General features: G+C 36.8%; 1 protein-coding gene across 1 annotated transcript in view; it reads right to left on the bottom strand.

The window, feature by feature from the left end:
* brinp1 (bone morphogenetic protein/retinoic acid inducible neural-specific 1) overlaps positions 1–16,509 on the bottom strand; it is a 123,967-nt gene that overhangs the window by 79,462 nt on the left and 27,996 nt on the right. The gene's annotated exons all lie outside the window — the stretch shown is intronic.

The following is a 16,509-nucleotide window of genomic DNA, read 5'->3' as shown; positions in this document are numbered from 1 at the left end:
ATTTTGTTATAGTGCTAAAAAAAAAAATGATAGAAAAAAAATATGTAAATACCATCAGCAGAGAGGCCATACAAAAATATACAAGTAACTGTTACAAGCTAATGGGTTTAGATAAAATTAGGTGCATGTTAACAGTAAATCACTTTAGGCTCACTGTCAATGTTGCCACATGTCTCTACACACTGTCTAACAAAGACAGCTGCATAGTTTTCATCAGCTGGCATTCTAAAAGTGTCCTTATATGAACTTATTAAAAAAAGAAGATCTAGTACAGAATGTGTCTATCTTAGAAGTGACAGCCTTAAGATGGACTGGAGACTGGAGTGTAGGCTATATTGTTGCTAATCCAGTCCTTTTGACTGGCATAATGGTGGCAACCAAACTGGAAAGTAGAGCAAATTATGTCAGACAACATTACCATTGATTTGTCTGTATTTATTACTAATTATTATGATTATATTATTATGCTCCTATATCAATCTAAAGTCAGTTGTATGTTTTTGTCTGAAATCAAAGATATTTCATTTTGTCCTAACAAGCATTGTATTTCTGCCTAATATCTTAGATCTAAAGAAGGCTTGTCACACAATACTGTATTTAGTTGATTACTGTATTTAGTAGATTATTGCTGATTGTTCATCTCACCCCTATTCATTATAACTATACAACCTAGTTACTCATCAAATTGTAATACACCATTTCTTTCTTAATTGTGTGATCTTGAACTCCAGCATCACCTCTTGAAGTTAAATTTTATTTTTTCCTCAACTGTTGTTCCAACAATTACAACATCCTTCCGATCTGTGACATCATGCAACATGCCTGATGCCTGTGGAGTCCATCTGTGTAAAATGGTAGTGTTAGCCCGCTAATTACCATATTGTTGTCAGTGCCGAGGAAGGGAAGGAGGAAATATACAGAGAGACTGAGAGAGAATATCAGTTGTGTAGAAAGGATTATGTCAAGGTTATTGTGATGTACAAAATCAACACACACAAATAGAAAGCCTACTTTCAATCTTGCGGTGTGAAGGTTCAATTTGGCTAAATTTGTGATTTCTTCTGCCAACTTTTGCAAGTGCTGGCAAAACTCAATTTAATAGTGTTTCTTTTGGAAAGTTATATTGTTTTATTTGCAGTAAAGTTAGCTGTGAGGTCTAAACAGAGGTAGACAGAGGTGAAGATAACTCAGACATTATTCTGTGAATGAATTCTTTCCATTTACTTTATAGCAGCAGTTGGTCTAAAGCTTTTCTGAAAGTATTTCGACTGGGTCATCATTTATTTAATTTCGTGTCTGCAGAAAATGGACTGACCACAGAGGAAATCCCAAATGGGCTCAAGTGAAGGCAAAGGCGAAATAAAAATATCCACAATATCCCATATTCACATGTAACCATCTTAGTTATTAACCATTAATTGGAGCATATCAGCAATTGGAACATGATTGCCCTAAATGGAATATGATTGCTTTGTTAGTGCACACTGTAATTGTGATGAGGCAATGAAATGAAAATTGATCTAATCAAAAAGAATCTCTTAATTCACTTTAATCTCAAGAATTTGATGGGACATGGTGCCGGAAGCGAAGGCATGGGTGAATGACATGAGCGTGTGTTTGAATCTAATGAACTGTGTAATGTGAGAAGTTCTGCTGATGAACTAGTCTGACTGTGTGGGGCAAGGACTGCATGGAAATTATTATGAGCATACACAACAAATAATGGAATGAGCCACACTGACTTGCATTCAAGTGAAACCCAGAATAATATGGAATCTCAAAATACCTTATATCTTCCATATTGCTGAATGATCACCTTGAGAATATTGTTTACATTGCACTCAAAACAGCAAGCGCAGTTCAAAAGATTATTTTTGTCTTTTCTCATATGCTTTCCATCTCACATGTAGAGTCTTTCTGTACATTGTGTACAGTTGATGAAACACTTCATCACCTTTTGTATCCTATAATGAAATCACCAACAATGCTCTCACAATCTACATAAAACATAAAACCTACCAAGGTCAAGGCATTCATGCAGTAAAAAGAAACGACTGCTATCGTCGGCGCCCTCGATGCAGCTTATTGCATCCCATCCGTTTTTCTGCTGAACTCAATTTGCCCTGTAATAACTGTCAGTCATACCCCAAATAAAACAGCAATATGTTGATGATTTCTATGTATTGTATGCACTGTGAGAGTAATAATCCCTTTATCTTTTTATCTACCAGAAACAAAGCTTCTCACACTTTACTTCACTTGTTTTAATTCAAGGATATCTAAATGACTTCTGCACTTTCATACTGTTTGTTGATGAGATTGAATCAGAAAAACTAAATCTGTTAAATATTGTGCAGCAATCAGATAAAAGTAAAATCATTTATTCTGTCAACCTGTTGAGAACTGCAGCACAAACTGTGAAGAATGCAGAGGCAAATAAGATGTTTGGGAATAGATTTCAACACCTTGGGCAGCAATAAAATGCCACTTTCCAGCTTGGGATTTGCTGCATGCTTAAATTCACATATTCATCAAAGAATGACAGATGTTTTTCAGTTTATGTTGGGCTTTCTATGACTCTCAAGGCCTCATCAAATGCACATTAAAGAGCCTAGAGGACAGGTGTGTAATTATTTCTTGTTCGTATGATCACAAAACCTATAAAGTCCCTAAAAAACATCTGATGAATACTGTTGAAAGCTGCACATCATGTGATTAAGTGGACTTTGAGTTGTCAACTGCCGTTTTCAAGGTCAAGAATAAACTGTCAAGCTCAACAACTAATGTTAGTTTAAGTTGACAAACGTTGTTCTGTGATCAGGGGAAAATGGTTTTGAGAGCTTGTTTTTTCACAATTACAAAATTAGATTTTCTTAAATGAAAAATAATTAAATTGGCAATATTATCTAGAGTATTTTCTCATGTTTTAAAATCATGCCATAGCTGTCGGACATCATGTCAGCAGTGTTATAGAGGACACAAGCATGGACAAGTCAGTGGTAATCTATAATATCATTGCTGCTTCGCTGCTTCAAGTCTGAAAATTAGAAACATGTCATTACTTGTTAAACCCACTTATCAGGCCTGTGGTGTGTGAGCCCCTAAGGATCAGAACACCCTTCCTTAGGATATCAGGCTAACTCTGTGCCCTCATTCAACTTCCTGACACTCCCTTTTATACAAACTATACACTTTTACTAAAGGATAAATGATTCAATACATATTTTTTTCACTCTGAAACAGCATATTAACTAGTAAAACGATATTTTTTTCAGAGACCACACATGCTGCAGCCCTCCTACAGATGCATCTATTTAAACTGATTTCCACTGGGTCAGTTTGACCTCATGATTCTTTTATGATACACAGCAGGTCGGTGGAATTTTGTCTATTGCCCTTATACTCCATCATCTATTACACACACACACACAAACAGAAAGAGAGACAACAAGAGCCTGCAGTATTTCTAATATTCTCCATCCTTCATGAATGTAAATGGTGGTGGACATTAGAACATTAACACTAGAACCGCCAGCATTCCAATACCCCCTAGAACTGCCGGGGGGATTATTTTTACCCCCTGCTGCAACAGTGTAAGATAAGTAAGACCTGACAAAATAACTTTAAAATTCAGTTCATGGGGTTTCAGCTATTTCATTACATATTGAAAGGTCAAACACATTTTAAAAGTCATCAATAAACTGTAGGCTACAACAAACAAACAGCAAAATAATTAACATATTTAAATCATTTAATTATTGTAGAAGAAGAATATTAAAAGTTAAAAATTAATTTTGGATAATAGCGTGTTGTTTTAGTTACCCTACTGGGAATAAAGAAACGGAGTGCTCGCCATTTATTAATTTTACAACTGCTATATTTCATTACAGATCGAATAGATCAAATACATTTTTAAATTCATCAATAAACTTTAGGCTACAACAAACAAATACAAATAACAAAATAATTAACACATTTGAATAATTCAATTATTGTAGGAGAAGAACATGAAGTAAAAGTTAAAAATTTTGGATAATAACGTGTTGTTTTATACTGGGAATAAAGAAACGGAGTGCTCTCTTTCTCTCTCTCTCTCTGACTCACACACACACACACACACACACACACACACACACACACACAACCACACTCACACACACACACGCTCACACATGTCCATCAGTATCTCTCCCCCATCCTGGAGCATTGCCAGAACTTCTTGGGAATTCATCCTTCTTCTACCCCTCAGCAGTTCGACGTATAAATGATCATGATTTTTTTTTCATTTTATCCCACACCGCCCATAATTCACCCATTTTAAGAAAAGTCACGAACTTAGAGATGTAGGGGCTTTATTTTAACAGAGTTACATGCACTTGAAAACACCAGGGGGTACTGACTACTACCTCAAAACTACCATTAAGTGGAATCAACATTAACTGTCACACTGAACATTATAAGCTTCATAAAAATGAGATTACTATAACTGAAGGGCTGTTGTGTTGGTCCACGTATCCCTATACACATAACTCAGTACATTTTGTGTTTCTGTTGTTCAAAATCCATATTTCCTTTATGTCTTTGTCAATATGATTCTTTTAGTGAGCAAGCTCCTAAAATGTCCTTTGTTTGTGCCACTAAAGGTGTCAAAATCCAGAAAAGGTATATGTCTGCAGTTAATATTTTGGTATTCTCATCATTGGTGAGTGGCAGTTTTGTCACTGTATAAAACAAAAACTTGACTACCACACACTGTCAAGACTGACAAGGTACATTTATTACTTAGCTATGTTTCATTAGGCATGTCATGCTTTGTGACTGTAATCAGCTCAAAAAGTTAAACCCTCATCACAATAAATTTGGCTCAATTTAAATACATTTAATACTGTTTTGCTATAATATGTTTGTTACCATTTAAGATGCACTTTTAGGTTTTATTCAAGCCAAAATGTGACACACATACAAAGTCAGTTGATATTCTATCTTATCTTATGGTATTGTTTATGGTTTCATGGTTTCAATGCTGACTGAAAACAATAAAGATCAATTGTCTTTATAGGTTTAACCAAACATCAGCCATATGTGCTACCTATGGGTTAACAAAACAAAAGCAAATGATGAACCCATGTAACAATTTTAATTTCTTACACAATAAACATTAATTAATTGCTTTTCCCTCCCGTTATTTACTAGATTTAAATAGCTATGACTTTATAATTCTAAAATAATCTACTTGACAAATAAATACATACATCCAGTGGCTGTATATCTAATTGATCACTACACAAGCAGACAGACTTCCAACATATTGAGGTAGATAGCATATAAAAGTCCTGTTGAGATTAATTTTGGACATGTGACCTTTCTGAATTCCTACATTACACGAGGACCTGTCATACACTACATTTCTAACACAGCTAGGATAACATGTCCAGCATTTTTAGTGTTTTGCTGGAAGTGAACTGACTCAGATGTTCTGCGGAGGCCTAGAATGAACATTTTTGTGTTTGTGTAGGTCACACAAACCCCCGAAGATGTGCGCTGACTGCAGGACAGAGGGGTATGTGAGGAAAAACACCTCCGCCGAGGTGTTCAACAGAGATGTTGTGCAATGACTCGAACTGTGCAGAAAATATTTCAAATCACATTAAACATATTCTGAATTTATACCTGCATATTTTCATTTTTTTTAATAAATATTTCAAGTTATGCTACACCTTTTTATAAAGAGTGTGCAAAAGCAATATAATACTGACCAGAATGTTACTATTTTTATTCTTAGTGGATTGATTTGTTGTTTGTGCATGCCCACAAATGGCTGTCCGTTCCATAGCCTTTATTGCCAAGGTTGTTGCTAAGGTTGTTAGCCATGGGTTGCTCGCATTCACCACTTGCATATTTTGGATCATATTTTGGCTCCAACATGTACAGATGTATTTGGAAAGTTGACATTTCAGGTAAACAACAAGAAAAAGAAGTGAATTCCTACTAAACTATTGTTTGTTTATGTAGCCTCTGGAGCTGGAGGAAGCTTTAGAAAAGTGGCCAATCAGAATAGAGTGGGATCATTGGGAGGGGTAGACAGGAGCTCTAATGAACTGTTTCAGACAGTTGAACTGAGGGGCTGCATAAAGGGCCAGTATAAGTAAGGAATTTTTTGAACTGTAAATCATGCAAAGATATTACAGTAGAGCCCTGGAATATAAATATAGACCTGGAAATGTGCATATGTCCCCTTTAAAACCTCTGCACAGTATGCCCAGTACTGTTTCCAGGTACTTTGCCTTATTAGACTTTTCCCCAGGACCTGTATTTGTTTATACACTTCATGCTTGACTGACATCTCCCTTGCCCTCCTATGGTAGTTGTTTTGTTCCTGCTAGGGCAAAGACAACTAACGGCTTTGATTTTGTAGAATATATGGAGTTTGGGGACCTCAGACCTCAGCTCCACCTAACATTAACCTTAAACAAGGTCTAATCAGCTGAAATAAGAACATCTCTGTTGTTTGACAACAAAACATATAATAACTTAAGACTAACAGAACTGTCAGTATGCAATGAGAAGGTCTTCGGGCTTTACTTTTGTGGATTAAAAGTCAACAAGGGTACAGTATAGTCAGTGAATGGCACAATGTAATTAATTTTGTGGCCAAATAGAATTTATTATTCTGATATTCTTTCAGAATATTCGTTGAATATTTAGTATGATCAAGAAGCTTGAAGTGGTGATATGAGACATGGATGCTTCAGTATCTACTCATCAGAGCTTGTTGCTCTTGTGGTGATGTTGTATTGCCAGTCTCATGGGAGAGTGGCACAGGCGTCCCACGCAGTGAATTAGTCAGTACTTAACCCTGACAGTTTCTTCTAGCCTCCTGTTTCTCCTCTAATTACCATCCCTTCCTTGCCAGTAATTAAGTCGTCCCGCAGCGGGGGCTTTTTACCACTAGGTTTGAGAAGGGAAGTGGCATGGTGTCCCTCCCCATATCAGCTCCTGTTGATTCTCTCATACAGCTGAGCAACGCAGATCAAGTATCAGCACTGCTCCAGTGATTGTAATTGCAATGTAGCTCCAGGATAACATTGTGTGTATTTGCATGTGTGTGTCTGTTAACATGTGTATGTAAAAGAGAAAGATGCAGAAACAGAATGTAAATATTATTCTCATGTAAGGTAATTTTGTGATCTTGCACAAATGGTGCTACGTTTTATTTGATTTTCATACACGAGTCATGTCTGTGATATTCTCTGTGCCCCCTAGCATAAACATTGGGTCTTTATTTTGTTTTTAAAAGAAAATAATTTGCCCGATTGGTGCACAACAGAGGCAACTCGAGAGATTTAAGCTGTGCCGGAATTTCAGCTTGCCTGACTGGCCAAGGCGAATGCTTGAAACCCAAGAGTTGGAAGTGGTTACTGCTTCAGTCAGCAAATGGGTATTCACGTCTGCTGCCAGAGCGTGAGGTGACAGCCAAGATCCTCTTTGGCGACAGCTTGTTCATGAGCCATCTAATCAAGATTTTTTTCAATCACCTCATAGCAGCATCACATAGAAAATGTGCAATAAACTGTATGTATATATTTTACAGCAAATGTCTCTGTCATATTAACATTGATTTTTTTTAGAATGCTGGTTGAGGTTGGCACGTCGGGCAATACTTTCGAGACTGTGCTGAGTTCAAGAGCTGGTGGGAAAATCTAACACCCTGGACTGCTTAAAAGCATCATATACACGAGGAAGAAACTGTTTATGGTTATCTCACTTTTTTGCCGAAATTACTTACACTATTACTTGTAATATCATCTTAAGTTACACAAACAAAAGCTTGGTGTCATTTCATGGAAAATTGTGTATATTTCTTTTTTTTAAGTGTATTTTTTTTGGAACATTTTTTTGCCTTTATTTAGATAGCTGACAGTAGAGAGCTAACAGGATATGACTTGCAGGAAAGATCTCTGGCTGGACTCAGATGAGGGACTTTGCAATTACATGGTCAGCATCTTAAACCCCTAGGCCACCAGGATTCCCTTTTATTGTATTCTACAAATAACACAGGTGTCATATGGCAGATGGAAACTTTAAGATAATGTAAGATAATGCCAATGGGAAAAATTTCTGAAATAAAGTGTATTTCATATTGTAGATAGGTAGAAGATATAGAAATAGTATTAAGCCATTTATCCTATTGCTCGTGGCATTGTTATTAATCTAGTTATATTATTATTCCATATTTAAGCTGACTCAACCACAACTTTTGTCCTGTCACTGCTGAAGACCGTAAGAAAAAAAAGAAATTCCGTCACCCATCTTGTGTCACCCACTGAGCATCGGTAAATAGATGAATAAAAGTAGTAAAAAATTATATATGGATATATCTAGTAGCCGCCTCAATGTCTAAATCTTAGTTGTTAGTAAAAAGTTCTGTTTTTGACAGAAGATAAACAAACATGATTTTCTAAGCATAGCTATGATGAGATGCAGTGATGGCTTTAATAATGAATAGCTTTTGTTGTTTTTTGTTTGTGAGAGAGAGGTGTACATAAGTACACAGTATGTGTGAGTCATTTGAGCTACTCCGTGAGGCAGTTCTTGCTCACCTTGACTATGACCTCACTGTCAGCATACCTGTCCACATTCCCATTCCTAGTTTTGATACTGAACTCACTGGACCCCCTCCATGTCTTTGGCACTTATATACAATTTCTCTATCACACACTTTTAGCACCTTCCTGTCTCACTGCCTAATGGCATCTCAGACCCCTCGATGTCTTCATCCTCTTTCTTAAGTCTGTTTCATCCCTCCTGACTTCCTGACTACCGCTCTCCTTCTCTTCCTTTGGCTACAGCGGCTACAGCCTGCTGAATTAAACATTGCTGCAGCCTCTCTCAGCAAATCTGCCGACTACATCAAATCTGCCTTCTCTCGCTCTATCCAATTACAGATGGCTCATCCAAACTAATTCAAGACCTGAGTTGGACAAATGTTACACCTTGTTTCTGTTTAAAACAAATGGGGCCCAGATCAGCACTGACAGACACATCCACACTGAACACATGGGAGGACTGCATGTCTTTTTGTCATTGCTCCTTGTTCATTACAGAACATTATCACATTACATTACTGCAACAGACGACTCTTTACTCTTTACAATTTAAAAAAAAAATGAGAACAAAAACATTGGAAAAAAAGGTGAAGTGAGTCTCAAGATGCAGGGCTATCTGTTAGATGAAGAGTTACATTTAGAGACTGAATAGAAAAAGTTGTTTGCAAATGCAAATTAAAACTGCAGATTATTCTGCTGTTCAAGTGGTTGTGTGTGGACTGATTATCGTTAGGAATAATTAATGTTAAGAAGGAGACGTTCAGTTAGAGATATGCATAATGTGCTTGCATTAAACATAACCATGTCAGGACTGTCAAATGTTGCATCAAACACTGGTTTGACGTAGTAATGGAACTAGTTGGAGGGCATAGGTACATTTCAAATACACCTGTTATAAATACCTATATGAATATCAAACTATGCATATGAATTCATAATAAAAATATCTTTTGTGGTATTAAAGTTGAGTGTTAAAGTTCGGTAACTAGCACATATATTAAACCTATTGTGGCCAGAGGCGAACAAATTGTGCAACATTGCCTCTGCCACCTCTCTCTTGCTACTGCGGAAATGTTAACACTCACAATCTGGCTGCCACCTTGCTTATAGCAAACAGTCCGTAAATGAGCGACTCAACACTTTTTCCAACAATTCACATTATGTTGTACCAAGCTGCACTTTGTATCTGTAATCTTGGAGGGAAGGGACATATAAAAGTGAAAACCCAGAAACTACAATAATGATCTCTTTATGCACACCAGGGGCCTCACGCTCAGAACGGGTATTGAAAGATATGTACGCCACTTCCCATGAAACTCTGACCCATGCTTACAAACTTTTTGGAGACAGGGGAAATTGGCGACGCAGATGGTGAGGTGGTGAATTGAACCAGTTGGTATAATGATTCCTCTCACACCTTTACACTTAATATCAAATGTTAATTATAGATCCACTGTATCATAAACATTCAAGCCAGCAGTGGTACTTGCGCATGTAGTGAGCCATAACTATTCCCTGAGCACCTTTCAATTTTAAAAGATATAAGCCAACTTAAATCTTAATCAGTTACATCTGTGATTTATTATTGAACTATTAATGAAATATTGAGCGCAATGTGCTGTCTCACGATCACATTCCCAACCCCCAGAGCGCAGAGGAGGGGGCCGGGCTGTATGGTACTCACACTCATGATCAGCTGCAGAGCAGCACAGAGCACTGCTGAAATGCCAGGATGTGGCAGGTGGCAGGATTCAGGAAAGTCTGGCTTGCCTTTCCCCAATATTAAGTGTGAATATACTGATTCCTTTTCTCCTCAACCACATTTACTAACAGATGAAATGATCATGATCAGTTGTAGAAATCCAAAATTACATCAAATAACTTTAAAGAGCGCTAATAGATTTTTAATAATATCTTCTAATATTGTGCATATATCACCAAGTATGATATTAGTTTTCATACAGTTTTTGTTTGTAAAATCGCTGCAGTGAACACCTTACTGTGCTGTCAGATACACAGAGCGCACTGGAGATAATGTGGTGGCTGCCACACACACTCTACCTTCTCCAGTCACCTTACCCACATGACATCTTCACCACCTGCACTAATATATGAACTGCGTAAATTAGAGAAACAGCTATATGCTGGATTTTGTAGTAAATATAAATAAATGCAGTGTTTATTGAATTTTAGATACTGAGTGTGTGGTGATGCTAAAGCTTTGATGTCCCAGTGTCTCCACTAGTCCATACCCTGACAGTTTGCAGCAATAAGCTTCTTGGCATCTACCTGCTCCGACTGCTTTGTTCAATTTCGGGAATTGTTTTGTTTGTTGCACCGACTGCATTAACAGCTGCTGCAGCCGTCAGCCTCTCAAGCTTTCTTCTGTTACTGATGCCACTTTCCACAGGAATAACGTGCATCAATATTCATGAGGGTTTTTGCATTGACCATTTATGGTCGATTGTGGGAGTGTAAGGGGTGGGATATGAGGTTCATCCACGTGCATACATTTTCATGTTGACTGTGATTTATAAAGGGAATAATGCATGCATTCGCTCAGGCACACAGTTTTATAAATCTGATTATTTTTTGGCGCATGCTATTTTTGGTACACTTTTGGTATGGATCCTACACACTGTTTTATAAATGAGGCCCCTGTTGAAGACTAAACTTTGTTGGTTTTTCTGCAAATTACTACAGAGAGTGGTAAATTTGCACTACTGTGAGTTAACATTTTCAACTTACAACCCCATTTCTTGTCCACATCACTGGTCTGTCTGCTATCCCACCATGCTATCCCGCAACTTTGCAATTGTGCCAAGTTCAGTAACTACTGTACCAGATGATGATCACTAAAGAAAACCAGAGGTTAATTTCATTCAAATCCCCACTGCTAAATCTCTAAAGTTGGATTTTTTTATAGGGCTGCAACTGACGATTATTTTAACTAGCAATAAATCTGCCAAATAATTCAATTTTTTATAAATTTTTTGTTAATAAAAAAAAAATAATTTTGTCTATACAATTTCAGAAAATTGTGAAAACTCCCATTCTAATTTCCTAGATGTTACCTCTTTAAATATCTTACTTTGTTTGAACAACGGTCCAAAACCGATAGATTTTTAGTTTACTATAATGTTTGAAAAAAAAGCAGTACATCTTCACATTTAAGAAGCTAAAGCAAGTAAATGTGTGGCATACTTGCTTAAAAATGACTAAAACGATAATTTGATTATCAAAATAGTTGCTGATTTATTTACTGTTGATCTACTAATCGACTAATCAATTAATGGACAAATCATTGCAGTTCTATATTTCTACAAATACAAATAATTAAATAGGCTATCTGTTCTTTCTAACATATTACTGAAGTGTTATGATGTCTACACTGGGTGAAATATTAAAACAACGCCATGTTTTTGGTTTTTGTTTTGTGTTTTTTTCATGTAGTGTACCAAGTGTCATTTATAGCACAGTTCTGTCGGGGCTTACCATGAGCGTGGCAAGAGGCTCTTTATCTTGACTTCTTAGCTAGCTAGTTATTAGCTTCAGTAACAGTATAATGTATATTTTTGAGTAGGGAACTCTTTGGATATAACATTAGTCTATTTGAAAGCAGCTTGTATCCTCATAACAGACTGAAATGGAATAAAAAGAGACAGAAATACAGGCCAGTAGAGATAAACTGAGAAATTATTGAAGCTAATATAACATTCCTAGTTTTCATGTAATACAAAGATCTATCTCGAATGAGGAGAGTCAGGCAATTAAAGAGAAATATTAAAGTGAAAATCATAGTGTTTCAGCAGAGCTATAGCCATTTTGGTAAAATATGTATGTGCAAGTAATCTCCAAAGGTTTTAATGAGTAAGTAACTTAGTATAGTGATAACAGATATTATAGCATGGCTTTGCAATTATCTATAACGGCGCAGTGGAACTTACAATGGCTCAATTTTCCTTTTTAATTGAGTCTGTGTCTGCCATTTGGTATATAGTTTATCTTAATATATTATAGAGTGTACATATTTTAACCGATTCAGTCAGTGCTTTGCAAGCATGTAGAACAATTTTTTGTTTACTTTTTCTAAATAAAAAAGTCCAAATTGGTTCTGTTTTTGTTATTACCATGGACAACTTGTCGGTTTTAATTTAATGTCAATGTATTATTTTTTTTACACAGGTCATTACTTTTTTCAAAATCTTGGATGGATTTTGAGGATTTGATGATCCCTGGTCCAGTGACAAGAGTACCTCTATCAACCCTCTTAATTCATTCACTTCAGCACGATTTTTCAAAGTGTGATCAATCGGAGCTATGCATTTTCATAAATTTTTTTATTCTAAATAACAACCTCCATCTCACTTCTTTGATTACAGTGCAATGCTGATTCGAGGCCTTTAAAATGCATTAATGGCTACCAGATTTGCATTTATATTGGATTTTCACACAGGCACACAAGAACCTGAGATAGAGCTCTGCGAACAAAGACCTAACAGAGAACACGCATCATCTGAAACACATTCAACCCCATAATAGAGTACAAGCCACAGAACGAGAGATGCTACTCTGAGCAAAACAGGCCATCGAATTTCACCACTAACTGAAGCACACAGTGATAACACATTATTCAGCTGCAGGTCTGATACAGAAGCCAGCAGTGGATGTGGCTTTCTTGTGTCTGATGAATGCCATACAGGAAATGTACACTTATGCATACGATAAAGGGGAAGAAAAGGAGCTCAGCTTGAAGATTACAATCAACGGTGTCACAGTGTTGACAATTACTTATACAAAACACACTCCAATAATTTCTTTAAGAGACATAAGTCTAGCAGAACAGGATAATTGGTGCCTTATGGTGTGTCTTTCCCCTTCAAGCGACAGTGACCTTTTCAGAGCAGTAGACAAGAGGCTGGCAACTCCTAAATCTGTGTTTATCCTTCGAATTAGGCGAAGTGCCCATGTTATTAAAGATGGGGCAGATTTGTTTGTTGGCATTGTCCACGTAGTGTGCCTCTGAGGTAATCTCTCTTGATAAGAGGAATGGATGCTTTGTCTCTCTGCAAATCTGATTCAACCACTTTCCACCACTAAATCGTCGAGGCAGAGAAAGTCTCCAGGGAAATTTACAAAGCGATTCAGTCCTCATTGCTGGTTAGAGTAGAGCACGGCTGGGCAATCATGTGCCGTAGAGGACTGAGGGTATGTATGATTTCATTCCAACCAAACACTACACCAGCTGATGTCACTGATTTCCTCCCCTTTCTCGTTGAAGATGCAGTAATCATTGAAATTAACTGGTGGTCCAAGTTGGAATGAAAATCCTTGGACACCTGCACCTCTGGGAGACCATTTCACACCCCTGCGTCAAATACTGTATATGATTATTTACCAATAATGTATGTTTATATATTTTTCCATGCTCCAAAGCACATTTCATTTAGTCCAATAATACAGTCATACAGTTCACTGCACTGTACTCTACAGCATATACTGCATATTATAATATTGGATACTGTACTGTGTATGTTCAAAGATCACAACTAAGTAAAATAAATCTATTAAACTTGACTATGTCAGGCAGTTATGCAGATTGTGATAAATGTGAATGTGGATTGTTGATTGTTGTCATTTCATTTTTAATGAGAAATACATCAAAAATGTCCCACTCTTAATGCACAATTTAATTGTCTTGTCATGAGGAAAGCGATACCTTACACTGATGGCTGAATTTGACGCCACTAATGGTTTGTTATGAGGGAGAAACAACAGGAGCCACCTGGGCCAAGCAACATTCCCAGCAGCACCCAACATGCAAACACACACTCTCTGTTTTAATAAATCACTGCAGCATCACAGGCAGCACTCGACGCGGCTGTACAGTGTCTGTCGAAAGCGGCTTCAGAAGTTTTGCCTCTGAGATTCATGTCTCTGTGCAACATCCCGCTCTGTCAAGATACACATTATGCAAATGCATTGTTTACTGTTCATGTGACAATATCAAGGCACGAAAGCCAGTGGGGACCAGGGGCTATGGCAAGTTACCAAGAGAGATGGAGGAGAGAGAAAGAACAAACTCTGTGAAAAAACTGCCAAAGGAATGTGGCAAGTGACTTGACTGTCTTACTCTGTCTCAGTCTTTCTATAACTCTGAGTTAGAAGACTGCAGAGGGATGCAAGGAAATCAAAGCAGATCATTCTGAGAAAGATGGTTTTTAGCCATCTAATTGCTGCCTATACCTCTGTATGAGGAGAATTCCCATGTAAAGTTACAGAGCAAATTACAAGGTGGAAAATATAAATCCTGCTGTGGTTATTGAATGTCAAACTGTATTATTTAATCACAAGTATAGAAGGGAAGATAAAAGTTGAGTATTGACAGTATATATCAGTGTTTTACAGCTACAGTACCAGTCAAAAGTTTGGACTCACCTTCTCATTCACTTGAATGAGAAAGAGTTAATACAGTAATAGTTAATACAGTTTAAGGCAGGTTTAGCATAAAAAATGATACCTAATTGATAATTGTATATAAAGTTATTATTTATTTTTATGTGTGTAAAATTCAAAAGTAAGTAGAGTAAGGAGTAGAGAATGGATGAATCAAATGATTCTTTTGTATTGTATGCCTTTGTATGCCTTGTATTGCAGTGTGACTAAACACATTTTGGGCCATAAACCCTTTCAACTTTTGGTGGTTAATCAGTTACAACTTTTAATGCATAATACAACCCACTCGCCAAAAGAAAACGTTGGCATTGAACATTTCTGCAAACCACAGAAACGTTGAATATATACGTTTCAACACATGTAATACTTATCATATCAACATTTCTACAAACGTAGATATTAACATTTCTACCAGTTGAATAATGATGTTTTATGGTGTGATTACACTGTGGTTAAAGTCTGGTTAGGTTTAGACACAAAGACCACTTGGTTAGGGTTAGGGAAAGATCATGGTTTGGGTTAAAATAAAAATAAAAAATAGAATAAAAACGGACGATGTCTCACTAATAAAAGCCGGTTTTCTCGCTAGAAAAAATGGCTGCAAATTTCCTGACGTCTCGCTAAAAACACCCGCCATTGTCAGTTGAAACGGGAAGCGGACATTGGTTTTGGTTTCGAGGTGGTCTCAAACCGTGTTCTCTGCTGATTTCCAACCACCTGCCCCTCCTCCTCCTATATAGGAAAGATCAACTCATATAGATCACATGTGAACTACGTCACATTAGAAATGTTGAGATGATACGTATTTTGGAAATGTTGATATAATATGTTTTGTTGAAATATTGACATAATATGTTTTGTTGACATTTTGATATGATACGTATTGTTGAAATGTTTATATGCTACGTTTTGTAGAAATGTTGATATGATACGTTTTGTTGAAATATTAATATACTACGTATGTCACATGCTGAAACGTAGATATTCAACGTTTCTGTGGTTTGCAGAAACGTACAATGCCAACGTTTTATTCTGGCGACCAGGCTGCATAATATGTGCAAAGAAATGTACAACATATTTGGTTGCTCAATAGCAAGTTAAAATGGTCAGGATTATCAATATTATTTTGTAGGTGAAACAGTGTTTCACCACTAAGAGCTAAGTGTCTAATATAGCTTTCCATTGTTGTAAAGGGGCATTCAACCAATTTTACACATTATGGTCAGTTTACAGTGCCTGCAAAAACAGTTGCATGATATTTTCTGTGCTTCTGCAGGAAGCTGTCCAAAGTCTAAAAAGCTATCTTATTAAGCTTTTTGGATCATGATCCACACTAGGGACTAAAAGTCAGGATATCTCGGCCAATTTTGATCTTTTTGTAACTTGGCTCTCACCAGTCCCCCACCTATGTGGAAGAACAATAGTAAATTGCTGGCATACCTCTTGA

This window comes from Thunnus thynnus, chromosome 19, assembly GCF_963924715.1.
Source record: "Thunnus thynnus chromosome 19, fThuThy2.1, whole genome shotgun sequence".
Lineage (NCBI taxonomy): Eukaryota > Metazoa > Chordata > Actinopteri > Scombriformes > Scombridae > Thunnus > Thunnus thynnus.
Note: the sequence above shows the minus strand (reverse complement) of the source record. Positions and strands in the feature narration are given on the sequence as shown.